The following is a 12962-nucleotide window of genomic DNA, read 5'->3' as shown; positions in this document are numbered from 1 at the left end:
AGGTAGGTGCCCCTTAACTGGAAGATTTCTATGAAAGTTCATATTCCTCTTCTCATGTTCTCTCTAACACAGGAACATTACATATACATATGTATATATATTAAATTCTAAATAATCCACCAAAACAAGCTGCTAAAACTAATAAATTAATTCAGTAAAGTTGCAGGATATTCTACCTACAGAAATATGTTGTGCTTTTCTACACTAATATTGAACTATCAGAGAAATTAGAAAACAATCCATTTATAATTGCATAAAAAATTAATATACCTAGGAATAAATTTAACCAAGGAGTTGAAAGATCTATACACTAAAAACTATAAGACATTGATGAAAGAAATTTAATAAGACAGAAATATGTGGAAAGAGATTTCATGCTCATGTATTGGAAGAATCAACATTGTCAAAGTGTTTATATACCTAAAGCAATCTACAGAATCAATGCAATACTTAACAAAATTTCAGTGCCATGCTTCACAGAAATAGAACAAATAGTTCTAAGATTTGTATGGAACCACAAATTATTCCAAATAGACAAAGAAATCTTGAAAAGGAACAAAGTTGGAGGCATCACTCCCTGAATTCAAACTATACTGCAAAACTATATTAACCAAAACAGTATGGTATTGGTACCAAAGTAGACACACAAATCAATGGAACAAAATTAAGATTCCAGAAATAGTAAACCCACATATACATGGATATATGTCACAAAGGAGCCAAGAACATACAAAGGAGAAATGACAAATTCTTTAATAAATGGTAATGGGAAAATTAGACAGCCATTTGCAAAACAATGAAACTAGACAGCAATCTTACATCATACTTACATAAAAATTCAAAATTTTTTAAAGACTTGAATGTAAAACCCCAAACCATAAAAGTTCTAGAAGAAAACATAGACTGTAAGCTACTTGACTGGTGTTGACAACATTTTTGTGTGTTGACTCCAATGGCAAAGGAGACAAAAACAAGAATAAACAAATGGGACTACATCAAACTAAAAGGCTTCCACACAGCTAAGGAAACCATCATTAAAACAAAAAAGCAACTCACTGAGTGGAAGAATATATTTGGAATCCATATATTCAATAAGGTGTTAATATTCAAAATAAAGAACGTATACAACTTCACAACAAAAATTAAACAATCCAATTAAAAAATGAGCAGATGATTTGAATAGACAGATTCTCCAAAGGAAACAGATTGCCAGCAGGCAAATGAAAAGATGTTCAATAACACTAATTGTTAGGAAAATGCAAATTAAAGCCACAGTGAGATATCATCTTAACACCTGTTAGAATGAATACTATCAAAAAGATAAGAAATAACAAATGTTGGAGAGGATATAGAGAAAAAGGAATTCTCATACACTGTTGGTGAGGTTGTAAATTGGTGCTGTCACTGTAGAAAACAGTATGGACATTTCACAAAAAGTTACTTTTGAAAGAGAATGCACTCCATATGTAGATGAATTTAGGGCATATTATTTTAATTCTTCGTTACCAATTTGGATGCTCCTCTCCATACTTGCCATGTCTCTCCCTTCCCAAGGATCCATTTGGCCCCCCACCATGTCTGCCATTTCTACCCTCTTTGATTTGGCCTCTTCTCTACATTTAGCTCTGGAAAGTCTGTTCTGCCAGTGTTTGGGTAGTTTTCTGGGTTATTTATACAGATGTCAGTGTTACCTAGTTATATCCTTGGAACAAGGTGAGCTTCAGATCCTCTTACTCCGCTATCTCCCAAGGAGATAGCAAACACTAGGAATTCCCAGTGTTTTCATATTTTTCAGATAAATACCCAGAAGGGGAATAGCTGGCTTGTGTGGTAGTTCTATTCTTAACTTTTCACTATGTGCAGATAATATGACACTATTAGAGAATACTCTACAACCCCCACCAGAAGAGAAAGTTCCCAACCCCATATATAAGGCGAGTATTTGACAAAATTCAACATATTTTTATGATTAAAAAACTTATTAAAATAAAAATAAAATTCCTCAACCTTATATACAAAAATATGGAAAATCTACAGCTAACATATGTAATGGTTAATGACTGAATGTTTTCTCCCTAACACAAGAAGGATGCCCACTCTTAGCATTTCTCATAGCATTGTACTAGAATATTTAGCTAGGGAGATAGCTTGATGAAAAGAAATAAAAACATCCCAATGGGAAAGGAATAAGTACAATAATCTCTATTTTCTGATATTCTTAGTGTATAGAATATCCTAATGAATTCACTAAAATACATTTGAACTAATAAGTTAATTCAACCTGTTTGCAGAAGATAAATATAAAAACTTAATTGTATTTCTATATACTATTGAGGGACAACCAAAAAAATGGAATATGATTCTATTTACAGTATCACCAAAAAAATTACAATACTTAAAAATAAATATAACAAAATAAACATAAAACCTATACACTGAAAACTATAGAACATTGTTGAAAGAATTTACTAAATGGAAAACACCACACATTAATAGATCAGGCAATATGCCCTAAATTCATCTACATATGGAGAGTATTCTCTTTCAAAATTCTGACTCTATTCTTTGCAGACATTGGCAAGTTGATCCTAAAATCCATATGGAAATACTAGAGACCCAGAATAGCCAAATAATATTGAAAAAATAAGAACAAATTTGGAAAATTCACACATCTCAATTCCAAAATTTACTAATGAACACAGGGGAATAGAAAAAGGAAAAAAAAAGGAAAAAAAAGAGAGAGAGGGAAGCAAACCATAAGAGACTCTTAACTATAGAGAACAAACTGAGGGTTGATGGAGGGAGGTGGGCAAGGGATAGACTAAATGGGTGATGGGTAATATGGAGAGCCCTTGTTGTGATGAGCACTAGGTGTTATATGTAAGTGATGAATAACCAAACACTACACCTGAAACCAATTTCCCACATATGTTAACTAGTTAGAATTTAAATAAAAACTCAGAATTAAAAAAAAAAATTACTAACAATGCACTGTAATCAAGAGAATACTGTTATGAGGCTAGAAATGTAGTTAAATGGAATGGGGATGATATGATATTTCAGAAATAAACGTGTTCATTTATGGACAATTGAATTTTTGGCAGATATGGCAGGATAATGCAATGGGGAAAGAATAATCTTTTCAACAAATAGTTCTGGGATAAATGGATATCCATATGAATAATACTGAAATTGGGCCCCCATCTCAAAACATACATAAAAATTATACCAACATGGATCATAATATAAAGTTAAAAACTTACAACATGTAGAGAAAAGTATAGGAATAAATTTTCATGACTTTTGTTTAGGCAAAGCCTAAGATATCAAACCAAAAGGACAAGTGACAAAAGAAATCCTGAAGTGGACATCTACAAAATTAAACACCTTTGGGTATCAAAGACCATCATCAGAAAAGTGAAAAGACAACCTACAGAAACAGACAAAAATATTTGGAAATCATACATCTTGTAAGGGGCTTATAGCTAGAATATATGAAAACGTCTTACAACTCAATAATAGACAGACAAACTAATTGAATTAAAAATTTTGCAATGTATCTGAAAACACTTTTCCAAAGAAGATATGAACATGAGCAATAAGCACATGAAAAAATGCTCAAGATTATTAGCTCTCAGGGAAATGATAATCAGAATCACAATGAGATGCCACTTCATATACACTAAGATGGCTGTAATCAAAACAAACAAACAAACAAATAAACATTGAATACAAAGTTTTGTTGAGGATATGGAGAAATGGTAACCCATATACATGGCTAGTTGTAATATAAAATGATGCAATCATTTTGGAAAGCAGTCTATTGGTTTCTCAAAATATTAAGCATAGAGTAACTAGGGATTGCATTCATAGGTATGTACCCAAGAGAGATGAAAACATACAGCCATTGAAAAAAATTGTATATGTATAGTGGAATATTATTCAGCACTAAAAATGAATAAAATACTAATACATGTTATCACATGGATAAACCTTGACAACGTGCCAAGAGAAAGAAGCCTGTCACATAACACCACATCTTGTATGATTTTTCATTTTTGGAATGTTCAGGACATTAAATCTATAGAGATAGAAAACAGACTAGTGCTTGCCTAAGGCTGGAGGATTAGGGGTAAATTTGGAGTACCTGTTAATGAATATTAAGTTTTGTTTTAGGGTGATGAAAATGTTCAAAAATGATTGTGGTGGTTGTGACACTAGTCTGAAAATATACTAAAAACCATTAAATGGGTATTTGCATGGCATTTTAATTGACTGTCAATAAAGGCGTCATATACATTTAAAAATTTTCATAATGATGTACCCAGATGTTTGTTACATGCATTCTCTCTCTCTCTCTCTCTCTCTCTCTCTCTCTCTCTCTTTATCTCTCTCTCTCTCTCTCTCTTTCTCTCTCTCTCTCTTTCTGTGTCTCTCTACCTCTGTCTTTTCTTTCTGGATATCTTGTGCAGTCTGAGAGCTGACTAGTTTCTCCAACTGTAACGTATATCTTTGATATCTGTCTCAGTTGTTTAGCATTTTTATTCCTCAAGTTTACCTTTAATTCTATTGATTTTTATATTTATTTTTCAATTAGCATCCTCACCATATTTTATTGAAATTGTGTCTCCTGAATACTGTGAGATTTTTTTTCTCTTCAAATCCCTCATTTCCTGTGTTTCTCAAGTTATCTCTCATTGTTTTTTGTTTGTTTTGTTTTGTTTTGTTTTGTTTTGTTTTGTACAGTTTGGAAATCCTGGCCTTTGTCTTCGATGATACTATTTTCTTCAAATATCAGAGAAGCAACAGGAAGTCTGGTCCCTTGAATCCTATCAGTGGGATCCTTTTAGGATAATCATGTATGTATCTGTCTTTTTTTGTTGAAGCTTCTATAAATGCTGAAAGGAGCAAAGTTTTATTTTGGAGTCTAATTTGCTGTTATCTTTTTCAGTTCTCTGAAAAGAAATTACTGCTTAATTTCAATTTCTCTGAGGAATTTTTTTTATGTGTGTGGAGTCCCTGGTGAAAAATTCCATGATGCTTTGAATATAGCCATGGGACAAGGACAGTGGCTGACAGCCGTATATATTAATCTTCAGTTAAATCTCAGCCTAAGTTTTATTTAGTATCCCCAACGCACAATTGGCCCAATCTACTCGAAACAAATTTGGTTCTGCAGGATAGATTGTATTCTTCCTCCTGTAAATTATCCATACACATGCATTAAGAAACACTTTTCCAAAGAAGATATGAACGTGATCAATAAGCACATGAAAAATGCTCAAGATTATTAGCTCTCAGGGAAATGATAATCAGAATCACAATGAGATGCTACTTCATATCCATTAAGATGGCTGTAACCAAAACAAACAAATGTTTCATCTATCTGCATTTTGGCCTCATCTTTAAGTCTTCAAAAGGTATTCCAATCGTTCCTCCATTGATGTCCCTCACTGCATCTTTTTTTTTTTAATGAGTTCAAACATTACTAAGTTTTCAACAATGAATATTGGATTTCAGAAAATTAGGGACATAATTGTTTTCTCCATAATGTTAGCTCACAGTTTTCTTGATTTTTTTTCATTATAAATGGGGGGAATTGATATGATGAAATAATCAAATTTATTTTAAAATTATTACTTTATGACACAGAATTCTTATGCTATTCTGGTCCAATAGAAATTGTCTTTGTATAATGCTCTTTTAGGGTTCCCAGATCTAATTCCCATGTGGAGGATTCTCCTGGGGGGTTCCCTCCCAGATAACATCAAATAATTCTTGGACACAAATTTAAATATATTCTGACACTACCTACTTAGAGATAACGTCAGATTCCACAGGTTAAGCATTCAGTCCTATGAGACTATACCTCCATCCTCCATTTCAGAGGCCAGTCACAAGCTCAGTTTGTTATCTCTGCTTCTGATCACCAATTCCAACAACCTCTTCCTTTGGTTCTATTAATTTTCTAAGTAGCTCACAGAACTAAGAGAAATACATTTACCAGTTTATTAAAGGATATAATAAAGTACATGAATAAAACACTAGATAAAGACATACACAGGGTGAGGTCCTGAACAAAGGAGTTTTGTCCTCATGGAGTTGGGGGGCTTGCTCAATGACACACGGAAATGTTTATTCCCAAAGTATTGAAGCTTTCTGAAAAATGGATCAAAAAGCTCTCCACTTAAGTTTTCAAGGAGACTTCATTACACAAATGACAAAGTCATTAGCCATTGGCTGATTCAGCTTCCAGAACCTCTCTCCTGTCTGGCGGTCAGGGGGATGGAACTGAAAGTTCTAACCCTCTAATCATATGGTTGGTCCTCCTGACAACCAACTCTCACCTTTAGGTGAGGTCAAAAAGTCATCTTCACTAGTAAAAAGATACTCATTCACGTGTGTGTGTGTGTGTGTGTGTGTGTGTGTGTGTGTGTGTGGTTCTGAAGCATTTTCAGGAACAGTGATGAAGACTAAATATATCTGAGAAATATATATTAGGTCATTCATTCAGATGACCTAATCATTCAGATGACCAGATACATATTTCCCACAAATCATTGTATTGCAAAAGCTCATGGTTACACATTTCACAAGAAAGAAATTAAGTTAGAGTAAAGAATTATATATTAAAACTGCTCTGTCAGTACTTATAAATTGATATGACTGAATCAAAATTTTAGAAACCACTATTGAGAAGAATTTGCCATGACTTGGCCTTAATCAGCTCTGTAAAAGTGATGTCTGAACAAGAAAATTATTACACTCAGGTTAACATTTATTGTCATAATTACAACTGCCTGTTTGAAAAACATTTCAAAAGAAATGAACCAAGCCTTTCTTCAAATATTTTTTCCTTATGCAATTCTTAGAGAAAATGAGAATCTTTAAAACAGAACAATTAAGGTACTATCAATCATGGCCTAGAAGAGTACCAGGTGCCTATTATATGTATACTAGCATTGTAAGTGTGTGCCCAATAAATATTAAATAAGAAATATTTTTACCAAATTGACCAGATTTTCTCCTGAGAAATGTTTGAAAACAGTCTGTCCAATGTAGGCCTCTAAGCCATCTTGAACTTGGTTGTCAATATATAGAATCTTTTGAGGAGTGTCTAACAAATTCCATAGTGAAATAAAAAATGAACAAGAATGATAGACTGTCATTTATTTTGAAATTATTGCACAGCATTTCACATAAAATACGTCATTCAGACTATAGTATCACATCTGTTTGTTTCTCTTAAAACTATATTTCTAATTATGAAATAATTAATTTGACCCCTCAGTCTCTATTATAAATATCATAACAAAAAATTACTACCTGTGTAGAGGGAAGAACTAAAGTTTTTGGTAGCAATCTGAAAAATTATGATATAATTTATATTTTATAATTCATTATCACACAATACATTCAACTTTTCTTTATTTAATAAGAAAATCATAAGGTATAGGAAGATTATGGCATACTCAAGACTTTTTGTTTTTTATTTGTTGTTGTTTTAAAACTAAGCACCAGTTTAACATTATTGAACTGAGATTCTCCAATAGTATTTGATCATGGAATTCTTTATAGAAACAAAACCACTAAGATATAATCCGGAAATGAAATCCTACATATTATACCATGAACAACAATAGTTTAAAGGAATAAGCACCCCTTTTCAATGTAATGCATTGTATATTGTAGTAAAATATACATAAAATGTTCTGTTAGTAACATTTGGTATATCCACTATTTTCAACCATCACTATCATCTAGTTCCAGAACACTTTCATTATTCCAAAAGAAACTGTCTACTGTCTCCATTAAGCAGTCAGCTATTCCCCATTCCCTCCTTCACCAAGCCCCAAAAATTATAAATCTGTGTTGTCTCTATGGAGTTGGCTATTCTGGATATTTCATATAAATAGATTCATGTAAAATGTATTGTTGTTGTTGTTCTGTTTTTAAATATATCATTGTATTTTGTAGTTGTTCTGTTTTTAAATAAACATTATATTAATTAGTTCAGGTCCTCTGAGAGGAAAAAAGCAAGATGAGATTAGATGTGCAATAGCTTTATCATAGGAAACTCTCCAGAGGACAGGGAGAAGGGGCAGGAGACAAGGAGAGCCATTAAAATGAGATCCAGTTCTGAACCTTGTGAAAGAGAAGGAACAAAGGAGAGTTACATAGGCATAGCCCAGACTACAGTGCAGTTAACTGAAAATTTTGGCTGGGCTCCTGGGGATTCCTTAAACCAAAATCCATCAAAGAAATCCTGCCTCTGGCAGGAATGGACTAATTTAATCTTTCTTTCTTTCTTTCTTTCTTCCTTCTTTCAATTCAATAGAAAAGAATCGCTAAGAAATATAGTTAATAAAATTTAATGAAAACTGAAGAAAACATTCTAGTTAAATTATTTCCTTGTAATTGCCCTAAATATTTAAATAAGACTGGCCTGTAGCCAGTGCTCCTGACAACAATAAAGCAGTCCATTACAGGAAATTCCTCTTCAAAGATGACCTTCAACTATCAGGAACAACATCTTATATTCATATTGACTGAAACTAGCAGGTTAAACAATACATCTTATATCAGATGATAGTATTATTTTCCTTTATTAATATGTGAGAAATTTTAAAAGTAGGAGTAAGTTGAACATTTCCATCAAACATAATAAATATCCATATAAACCAAAGGGTAAGGCTATATTTAATGTAATGGAACTTGCTGACAGTATCCATCACATTTTCTTCAGAAATAAGAAAGCTGGGGTGTGCTCATTTAAATCTGTTTTCCAATATTTTATTGTCTAAAATATTCAACGGATACATTTTTTTGTGTGTCAAAAATTGTCACAATCTTTTAAAAACACAAATGATTATTTGAATAATACAGATTTTGGGGAAAGAGTTATCATTCCATGATGGAAAATCTGCTACCTGAATACATGCTACCAACTGGTTTTCTGTAACTTTTTGAGGGGGCATTTGATTACATTAAGTACATTAAATTCTTTTGTTGATATTGTTGGTTTCCTGAAAATGCGATCTTATATTAGTGCTTATTCTATTGTATTTAATATTTTCAAAGATTCACATTTATTCATATTATAATTTACATGAAATAAGAGTGTATTTTTATCATATGATATTTTATATTTGATAAAATAAAATTATATTCCTGTGAAGAAAAAAAGCACAGACATTTGCTTAGACCAACAGACACTTTACTCATCACATAAGGATTTTATTTTATAAGATCCTACTAAAGAATTAACTGAAAAGATATTTCTTCAGGTGAATTTTGAATCATGCCTTAAGGTATCACATAAGTGATATTTTACTTTGGATTATACCATATTTTTCCTAGTAGGGTAGGTAAGGGCCAAGTTTCTAAAGATAACTATCTATCCTAAAAATGTTTTCAGTCCTTTACCTAAAAATATATAAAGATTTAAATACTTAAAAAATATATGTTTTTCAAAAAGACAAAATCAATTTTACTCTATTTTTTTTAAATAAAAAGTGACCATGTAGACTGAACTTCATCATTTCTAGTAACATTATTCCTGTATCATCATAGAAATAATATTACTTTAAAAATTCATCTTTCATAAAATTCTACATTATACATAATAAAATCATTTGTATTGGGACTAATTTGTGAAGTCATTTTGACTGATATATCTCAATTTGACTATTGAGTCTATCAAGTAAGTGGCATAAATCAGGGGAAAAATGAGTGGGTTTGACATATATATCAAATCTTTGTAATGGGAAATGGAAAAGAGTGCTGTCTGCTTTAAGAAAAACTTCTCTATGCGATGTGTCCTTACCTAACTCCAGTCATCTAACTTTAACTCTGTGCTAGGTGTATTTTTTTTTTAAGAAATCTCTAAGGTCTTGAAATTTTGAAGGCTCATATTTTGATGGCATGTTGTTTTATGTGACTGATGACAAACTCTGAAGGTGATACAGTAAATCAGTGATAGAGCAAATAAGGATTCTTCATTCTATTTATCTAAGAGGTACCAAAGTGGAACTTAGAAAGAAAGATGTAAAAATTAAAACTAAAAAAGTATTATCTTGCACATTATCATATTATCTATGTTTTTAAGGGATTCTAAATGGATAAAATGGACTATCTCAAGAAGCATACTGAATACATTTATTTTCTTCATTTTCTTATATTGAGGTATAATTGATATACAGCATTGTATTGGTTCCAAGTGTACAACAAAATGAGTCAATATATGTATATATTGCAAAATGATCACAACAATGAATTGAGTTAATTCACTTCACCTTCCTTTGGAAAGGAGTTTTAAACATTTTCCAGTATTCTCCTTAAAAGAAGGGGAAATATTTTATATCATAATATACTCAAATAGTTTAGAATGATAAAGTATGCAATATAATAACATATTATCTTCATACTATTTGTCATCTTTGCTCTTGTACAATAATGAGTGAAGAGATCTGTATATAATTGGGGACAGTGAGATAATCTTTCATAAGCAAAAAATGTATTCTAAAGCATAGATTTTGATATTTCTATTGGTGAGTGAAGGCATTTATTATAAAACATCTACACATCTAGTTATCAAAAGCAGAAAAGGGTAACCCAAATCCAAAATGCATTTATTAAAATATATAAAATAAATTAAAAGTTTGTTTGTTAAGATTCATACTCTGTAATTTCCAACAAAATTATTTACGAAAGAGAAAATTATCAAACAAAATATAAATAGGTGCCATTTCTCAAATATTCCAGTAAGGTGCACACACACACACACACACACACACACACACACACAAAAGGGACACATGATTTTTAATCAGAAGTGATAGGTAAAAGTTGGCATTGCCAGGAGCAAAATGCATTTGAAAGCTATGGTCATGCTGTGTAAAAGAAAGAAAGCCAACTTTAAACATGAAACTGTTAGCATAACCTTATCCTCCACTAGGACTTCAACTCTATTATTTTTAACTGAATTTCTATTGTAAAATAAATAAATCAGTCATTTATAATATGTTCAAATAATGGTTTGGAATAAAAAATAAATTTAAGGGTTCAAAAGCCAAAAATAAACTTCTAAAAATATTACCAATATGTAGGAAAAATTTACTTTAGTCTGAACATTTGCAAAGAGACTGAACTAGACAGAATGGCAGCTCAACGGGAAGAAATTTAGATAGGGACAGGTAGATAGAGGAGAGAAAGGCAGGGAAAGAGAGGAAGAGTGTTTGATGAACACTAACTGTATTTTGAGCATTGGGTTTGAAAAAGTGAATTATGTTAGTAATGAGATGATTAAAAATCATATGCTTCTCTCACCACAATCCTCCTTTACCAGGTTGCCAGTTATAAAGATCAGAAAAAGCAAAAATAGAGATTTGAGAATAAGTATGTATTTGGTAAGCTGGGTAGAGACAATTGCTTGAAAACACAACTTCATAAATATTTTAACATTTTACTAGTTTAGAATTAAGACACTTGTGTTGATATGTGAGATGGAAAACAATCAGACAAAAACCAATAAACTACACAAACAAAATTGATGAAAACTAGACTTATTTGGGAATGTAAAAGTCATTTTCAATGAAGCAGAACTATTAAAAACATCAACTGCTCACCAAATGTAACTGTGCTGTAGGGAAGTGATTTCTAACTTAGAATTATAATTATAGATTCCATAGCCTCAGAATCAAACACTAATCTATAGCTTATAAATTATAGCATATAGCTTGTAAGCTTACAGCTTATAGTCATTCAGTATATATGCATTATAAACTCCTATTTGCTTGTTTGTTTTTGCTGCTATTGCCATTAAGGTTTATGTTTATAGACTGGAAAATCTCAGAGGCCAAAGATAAAACCTTTTAAATTTTCATGCAATGTTTAGCATAGTGTTACAGATAATATGTATATCAATGCCTTAACATCCCAATAAATTATTACATTACAGATAAACTGTTATGTATCAAAACTAACTTTCAACAAATTTTGGGAAACCGTATTTATGTACAAACAGGAGGATTAATAATTTAACTTAAAAAATGGAAGGAGGGGAAGAGGAGGGTGAGGTACATAATGTTAGCTGATTCCTACTTTTTGTAGAGAGAGTCAATAGGTAATGTCTATAGCTGGTACATTAAAAATAATGGGTGATATTATAATTTAGACATCTGTATATATCCTCCAAAGATGTTTCACTATAAACAATGGAAAAATGGTTTTCTACAGAATGGACCTGAGGATGTGGGGAAGTGAAAGTGAGGTCTGTCACATTTTACTAAAAGCATTTTAAGACTGTTTATTTTAGTGACTACATACATTTCTTTGTTGAAAAATATAACCTAAAAAATAAACAAGCAAACAGGCAAACAAACTAAAACATAGAAGACATTGCTAATAAATTTCTGGGAGACATAGAAATAAGATAATTTATTGAAGTACTTTTCGCAAAAAAAACTTGTTTGGATAGAGAAATAGGTGATCAGATTTGAATTATAGAAAGATAACAATGGCTGTTCTATGTCAATAGACTGAATGCAATAAGGCCAATTAACAAGTAGATGAAGTAAGATAAGGACTTGAATTTTATACAGTAGCAGTAGAGATGGATCAGGAAGAAAAGATAGATACAAGATAAAGAGATAGAAATTAAGGACTTAATAACTGAATAGCTGTGGTAGATGTGAAAAAGAAAGATGTGGGGAATAAATTATCAGGTCCCAATTTGATAGTTGTTCAAAGGCTGACATCAGTTATTTATTCAAAAAAATAAAGGCTAGTTTCCAAGTTCCAAATGTGAGATTATAATCTCTAAATTCCAAACAAAAAAACCTAAAGCACAAATTTTTCAAATGGAATTATTGATGTAGATATAATACTATCAGTCCAGTAAAGAATGTATTGTTCACATTTAAAAATTAGGCCACATGGATTATCAATTGAGTCATTCTTAT

The sequence above is a fragment of the Acinonyx jubatus genome, chromosome C2, assembly GCF_027475565.1.
Source record: "Acinonyx jubatus isolate Ajub_Pintada_27869175 chromosome C2, VMU_Ajub_asm_v1.0, whole genome shotgun sequence".
NCBI lineage: Eukaryota > Metazoa > Chordata > Mammalia > Carnivora > Felidae > Acinonyx > Acinonyx jubatus.
This window is presented reverse-complemented; position numbering follows the sequence as displayed.